Consider the following 6630-nt stretch of genomic DNA (forward strand, 5'->3'; position numbering starts at 1 on the left):
CAACATAATATTTTGCTGTACAAGATGAAAATCTTAAAAAGAATTTGTACATGTATCATGTGGAACATTTTTATTCCTAATTTATACTTTGAAAGATATCTGATAGTGTACAAAGAATACCCAGTTCTAGGTGGCGACTGTTTTGTATAATCATTTATTTACAAAATTTCACCACATAATAGGAACTACCTTAAAAAAAAAAATCAGCATTGGTCTTATAAAGGCCATTAGGATAAATTCTTAAGCCTACAAAAGACGCCTTAGTACTACTGCTCCCAGGCTCATTATTTTTAACTAAAATCTGACTCCGAGGCCCAAGTGTAGTTTCTAGATCCAATTCTACAGTCATTCAAAAGCACGTTCTAACTAGATTGACAAGGGACAGTGGAGGACCCAAGAAGTCCTATCAACCCCTGTAAGAGGTGTACATAAGCCTACTGCTCATAGCCTTCTAGACATACCACCCTTTATTTATAATGGGACACCAGGTCATCCCACTATGTTAAAACATGGTTGCTCTGGGAAAAAACGAGGCTTTCTCTAGACCAGCTGGACTGGTCAGGAGGGAGAGTAAAAAGTGGCTGTTGCTAGTGAAAAATGGTTTCATTTCTTCGAACTTTTCCTTTTCCTTTTCTGGGCTCCTTATCTTTTCTGGTTTTGAAGGCTTTGAAGATTTTGTCTTTTTCTTGATCCATGGCATCAGTTTCTATAGCATCTTGGTCTTTCTCATCAGATTGAGAGTCATCTTCATTTAACTCTTCATTGTATTCTGAATCCAGGGATGGGCTTGTGCTGTGTCTAGATGCCTTTATAGCTTGAAGTGAATACGGAGTAAGGTGGGCTCCCTTATTGTAAGCTCTTGTGAAGGCTACTTTCACCTTGGGATCCAGCTTTGAAAAGGAACTAGGTTTGCCACCCCAGCTGCTAATTTCCATGATATTCTCAAAGTCTTCTTTCATCCAATAATATGTGTCCATAAGTGCAATAACATCCTGTACCCTGTCGACTCTTTGTGAGGTCAAGGGCTGTACAAGTACATCCCTTAGATGTGACAAATACTCCATGTTTACGGTCCTTTTGCTGGAGTAAGTTCTGAGACTTATATGCAAGGCCAGGTCCCGAACAATACGATCGTGTTTGCCTGTAGACGAGTGCTTCCCCAGTCAGCTCAGTAAGGTGGGAAACTGGGTCATGAACCCCCTCATCAACTCTGCAGGAAGAACACTGGCATAAATGGCCTGCGTAGGCAGAAGACTCCAGTTTTGCTTACTCCGGATCTGGCTGTCCACTAAGTCACCATCACATATGCTGTCTGCTGCTCTGCTTAAAAGCATCAAATGGTTTTTCATGTCACCCCCTGCTGCCACAGGCTTCACATGTATGTAATTTTCCTGGACAAAGAGGGGTGCTGTTGAATAATCAGGTCTCTTTCTTCATGATTATTCAATAGCACCCTTCTTTGTCCAAATTTATTATTAGGTGAAAAAAGCAAAAAGGAGAAGGCATGTATTGTATGCATCTACTAATTTAACAAAGGAGTGAGATTAAAATACGTACATATTTTATCATAATATAAACAAATCAATATTGAAATAAAAAGTTACTGACGGGGAAAGGAGAAGGAAGAGGAAACGACAGAAATAAAAGTTAGACTTTCCTGAATGTATCTTATTTTGCAGATTTGATTTTGTCACTATGTAAATATTTTACATTACTAATTACATTAAATCTTTAAAATGAAATTCTTAAGAAAAAGGAGCAAATGAATCTAACTGCATGGAGGTAGTGACACAACCACACAGGGAAGAGTTATTTCAAGTGACATTGGAATAGCACAGTTTCATTATTTAACAGTTTCATTATTTATTCATTATGAGACAGACAGCCCCCCCCCCCTTACTAAAAAACAAAACTTGTGCTACGATTTTTAATTATATTTTATATTATTATATTTATATTAATAGGAAATTGGGTATAAAAATTACTTTTACTAATTTTATTGTTGGTGTTTATTCTGAGATTATTTGCTACCTTTGTGGAATGGAACATATATTTAATTATGTTGGTATTACTGGGAGTTAGTATTTTAGCATGGGGAAGGAGATAGAGACACAAGATCAATGAGGTGAGTAAAACTGTGAGTTCTAAATTTGCATTTGAAATATCAGAAGGAAGGAACTCATACTGCATTTTATCTTAAAAGGAAGGAAAACTTTTAGAGAAATGAAGGATTCTGTTTCTGGAATGAGAAATGTTCAAGATGAGCCTGGAATATCATGCCATGACAGGAAGTAAAGAGATTTTCAAAACCTGTGCAGTTGTATCAAAAGAACTAAGGTGTAATTTAACGAGTCTTTCACTTGTCAAGATGAATGAATTTATATATGAGTGGAAACAGTAACTGCAATGATTGGAATATTTAAAATGTATTAACTTCCATGAGTTCATAATAATAATAAAGATAAAATGGATTGGATCAACTTTGTTGGATGCTATAACAATGAATTTTAGCAAAAAGTGTTAAAGAAATGTATCAAACTGTATTTTCTAAGATGATAGCCACAAGATCTACCATCTCATGTGATCGTACAATGTAAATTTTCATTCTTCCCACTGGGATGTGGGGTCCATGCTCCCTCCCCTCAATTTGGCAGACCTGTGATTTTGGTCTGTGATTTCCAAGACTAGGTCATAAAATATGATACAGCTGTTACTCTAAAAAATCAACCACTATGCTGGAGAAAGCCACTGGCTAGAGTGGAAATGGACATATGTAGGTGTTTCAGATGAAAAACCCACTTGAAATCTTCCATACACATGAGTAAGGATGAGCCTTCAAGATGACTTCAGCTCCAGTCACGGTCTGACTGCAACCATATGAGAAACTCCAAATGTGAATCAACTAGCTAAATGCAGCCAACCCCCAGAACTGTGAGATACAACAATAAAATAATTGGTATTGAGTTTTTGTTTGTTTTGTTTTTTGAAACAAATTTGTTTTCTGTCACCCAGGCTGAAGTGCAGTGAGCAATCATGGCTTACTGCTGCCTTGACTCCCAGGCTCAAGTGATACTCCCACTTCAGGGTCCTGAGTAGTTGGAAGGTGCAAGCCACTATGCCGGGCTAATTTTTGTATTTTTTGTAGAGATGCGGTCTTTCTGTGTTACCCAGGCTGTTCTGAAACTCTTGGGCTCAAGCAACTCTTCAGCCTCAACCACTCAAAGTGTTGAGATTATAGACATAAGCCACCATGACTGGCATGGTATTGTTTTAAGGTACTAAGTTTTGGGGTGTGTTAGCCACAGATAACTGCAATATATTAGGAAAAAATCAAGCATTTGTTGTGTTTTTCCTATACAACAAATAAGTGACAAGAAGAAATTTTTAAATCTATATTTCATCTAATAAATGTAGAAAAAATGATAGAATTAGAATATCATCACTAATAGAGTCAGGCAATGATCTCTGTATTAGTCTGTTTTCATGCTACTGATAAAGATATACCCAAGACTGGGCAATTTACAAAAGAAAGAGATTTAATTGGATTTACAGTTCCACATGGCTGGGGAAGCCTCAGAATCTTGGTGGAAGGCAAGGAGGAGCAAGCCACATCTTACATGGATGGCAACAAGCAAAGAGAGAGAGAGCTTGTGCAGGGTAACTCCTCTTTTTAAAACCATCAGGTCTCATTATCACAAGAACAGCATGGAAAAGACTTGCCCCCATGATTCAATTACCTCCCAGTGGGTCCTTCTCACAACATGTGGGAATTCAAGATGAGATTTTGGTGGGGACACAGCCAAACCATATCATTCTGCCTCTGGCTCCACCTAAATCTTATATCTTCATAGTTCAAAATCAATCACGCCTTCTCAACAGTCCTCTAGAGTCTCAACTCATTTCAGCATTAACTCAAAAGTCCACATGCAAGACAAGGTAAGTGCCTTCCACCTATGACTCTGTAAAAGTAAGTTAATTACTTTCTAGATGCAATGAAGGGTACAGGCATTGGGTAAATACTGCTACTCCAAATGGGAGAAATTGGCCAAAACAAAGTGGAGCCCCATGCAAGTCCAAAATCCATGGGGCAGTCAAATCTCAAAGCTACAAAATGATCTCTTTTGACTCCATGTCTCACATCCAGGTCACATTGATGCAAGAGGTGTGTTCCCATGGTCTTGGGCAGCTCCACCCCATGGCTTTGCAGGTTACTGCCTACCTCCTCCCTCCCAGCTGCTTTCACGAGCTGGCATTGAGTGTCTGCAGCTTTTCCAGGCACATGGAGCAGCTGTCAGTGGATCGGCAATTCTGGAGTCCGAAGGACCGAATGCTTTTAACAGCACCCAAGTCATCTTGAATGCTTTGCTGCTTAAAAATTTCTTCCACCAGATACCCTAAATCATCTTTCTCAAGTTCAAATTTCCACAAATCTCTAGGGTAGAGCAAAATACCACCAGTCTCTTTGCTATAACAAGAGTCACCTTTGCTCCAGTTCCCAACAAGTTCTTCTCCGTCTGAGGAACTGGATTTCATTGTCCTTATCATTATCAGCATTTTGGTCAAACCTATTCAACAAGTCTCTAGGAAGATACAACTTTCCCAAATTTTCCTGTCTTCTTTTGATCCCTCCAAACCTATTTCAACCTCTGCCTGTTACCAGTTCCAAAGTCGCTTCCATACTTTTGGGTATCTTTTCAGCAATGCCCCACTCTACTGATACCAATTTACTGTATTAGTCCATTTTCACTCTACTGATTAAGATACACCTGAGACTCGGCATTTTACAAAATAAACAGTTTTAATTGGACATAAAGTTCTACATGGCTGGGGAAGCCTCACAATCATGGCAGAAGGCACAGAAGAGCGAGTCACGTCTTACATGGGTGGCAGCATGCAAAGAGAGAGAGCTTGTGCAGGGGAACTCTTCCTTTTAAAACCATCAGATCTCATGAGACTTATTCACTATCACAAGCACAGCATGGGAAAGACTTGCCCCCACGATTTAATTACCTTCCCCCGGGGTCCCTCCCACAATACATGGGAATTCAAGATGAGATATGGGTGGGGACGCAGCCAAACCATATCAATCACTGATGACTCTAACATCACAAAAAGAGACAACACAAGGTTACGTGGCTCCTGATGGAATAATACACTGCTGCCTATGAAACATCCTGTGGGAAGTACTGGGGACAGAGTGGCATATTAATACTGAGATACAATCAGCAAATTTCAGGGCATAAGAAATATTAATAACAAAAGATCTGATCTCTTAAACAAATGAGTTTCAAAGGAAGAAAGAGGGAAGAAAACCAGTAATTTAAAATAGACATAATCAATTGCTGTAGACCTTATTTTTATTCTGATTCAGCTAAATAAGCCTTAAAATATATGAGACAGAGTATTCGATGATTTAAAGTCATTTTTAGTATTCGAAGAATGGTCATAATATTGTGGTTGTATTACAAAAAGAATCCTTATGTTTGGAAATACATATTGAAATGGTTTGATGTCTAAGATTTGCTGCAAAGTAATCTAGGACAGGAACTTAGATGGAGTACAACTGGCCATATGTTGGTAATGGTGAAAACAGTCATGGGCATATGTAGGTGCTTTTTATTCTTCTTCTTTGACACAAGTTTGAATTTTCTCTCTCTCCTTTTTTTTTTTTTTTTTTTTAAGATGGAGTTCCATTCTTGTTTCCCAGGCTGGAGTGCAGTGGTGTGATCTCAGTTCACTGTAACCTCTGTTTCCCGGGTTCAAGCGATTTTCCTACCTCAGCCTCCTGAGTAGCTGGGATTACAGGCATGCACCACCACGCCCACCTACTTGTTTTGTATTTTTAGTAGAGACGGGGTTTCTCCATATTGGTCAGACTGGTCTCGAACTCCCAACATCAGGTGATCCACCTGCCTTGGCCTCCCAAAGTGCTGGGATTACAGGCGTAAGCCACTGTACCCGGCCTGAATTTTCTCATCACGCAAAATTTAAAATATGCACTTGAAGTGCTGAATGCTAATCCTGGGTCTGTGATCTCTTGGGCAGTCTCTTCATGATCCACATTATGATATGCCCAACTGGTGAATCGGAGTAGGTGAACTTGGCTATACAAATGTCTAAAGTGATTTCCTACATGAGCTAAAAAACAAAACAAAACAAAACTCTTAAATATTACATTTCTCTTTCTTCCAGTGATTTCTATCTAATTACAAAACTAAGTTAAGATGAAAAGTCTAGGCAAAATACTAGCAAACAAACTAAAACATTGCTTCAAAACTAAGCAAATTATCAGAAGCAGTATAGTGGGAAGAGTGTATTGCTGGGCTTGGTAAAACAGGATTTTTTTCCAACTAATAAAGTAAGTGACCATAGGCAAGTTATGTAATCCTGTGGCCTCATTTACCTTATCTGTTCAGGTGGACCATTTGTGATACAATCTCCCTAGAATCCAATCCAATCCAGCTCAGCTCAGCTTAGTCCAACTCAACTCAGTTCAGTCCAGTTTTGTTTTGTTCTATTTTATTTTATATTTTTTGTTTAAAAATACAAATTGCAATAAATAGTTGAGTCCATCCTGCCTAGAAATGGCATTTGATGGTTGGGGTGTTGGGAGCATTCTTATTCTAAAGA

The 6630-nt window shown here is 38.7% G+C and overlaps 1 pseudogene; it reads right to left on the minus strand.

The window, feature by feature from the left end:
• Nucleotides 1-587: 587 nt before the first annotated feature.
• On the minus strand, nucleotides 588-1064 carry LOC108517069 (replication factor C subunit 1 pseudogene; annotated as a pseudogene).
• Between the last annotated feature and the right edge of the window lie 5566 nt (nucleotides 1065-6630).

This window comes from Rhinopithecus bieti, unplaced genomic scaffold (assembly GCF_001698545.2).
Source record: "Rhinopithecus bieti isolate Rb0 unplaced genomic scaffold, ASM169854v2 scaffold_39529, whole genome shotgun sequence".
Lineage (NCBI taxonomy): Eukaryota > Metazoa > Chordata > Mammalia > Primates > Cercopithecidae > Rhinopithecus > Rhinopithecus bieti.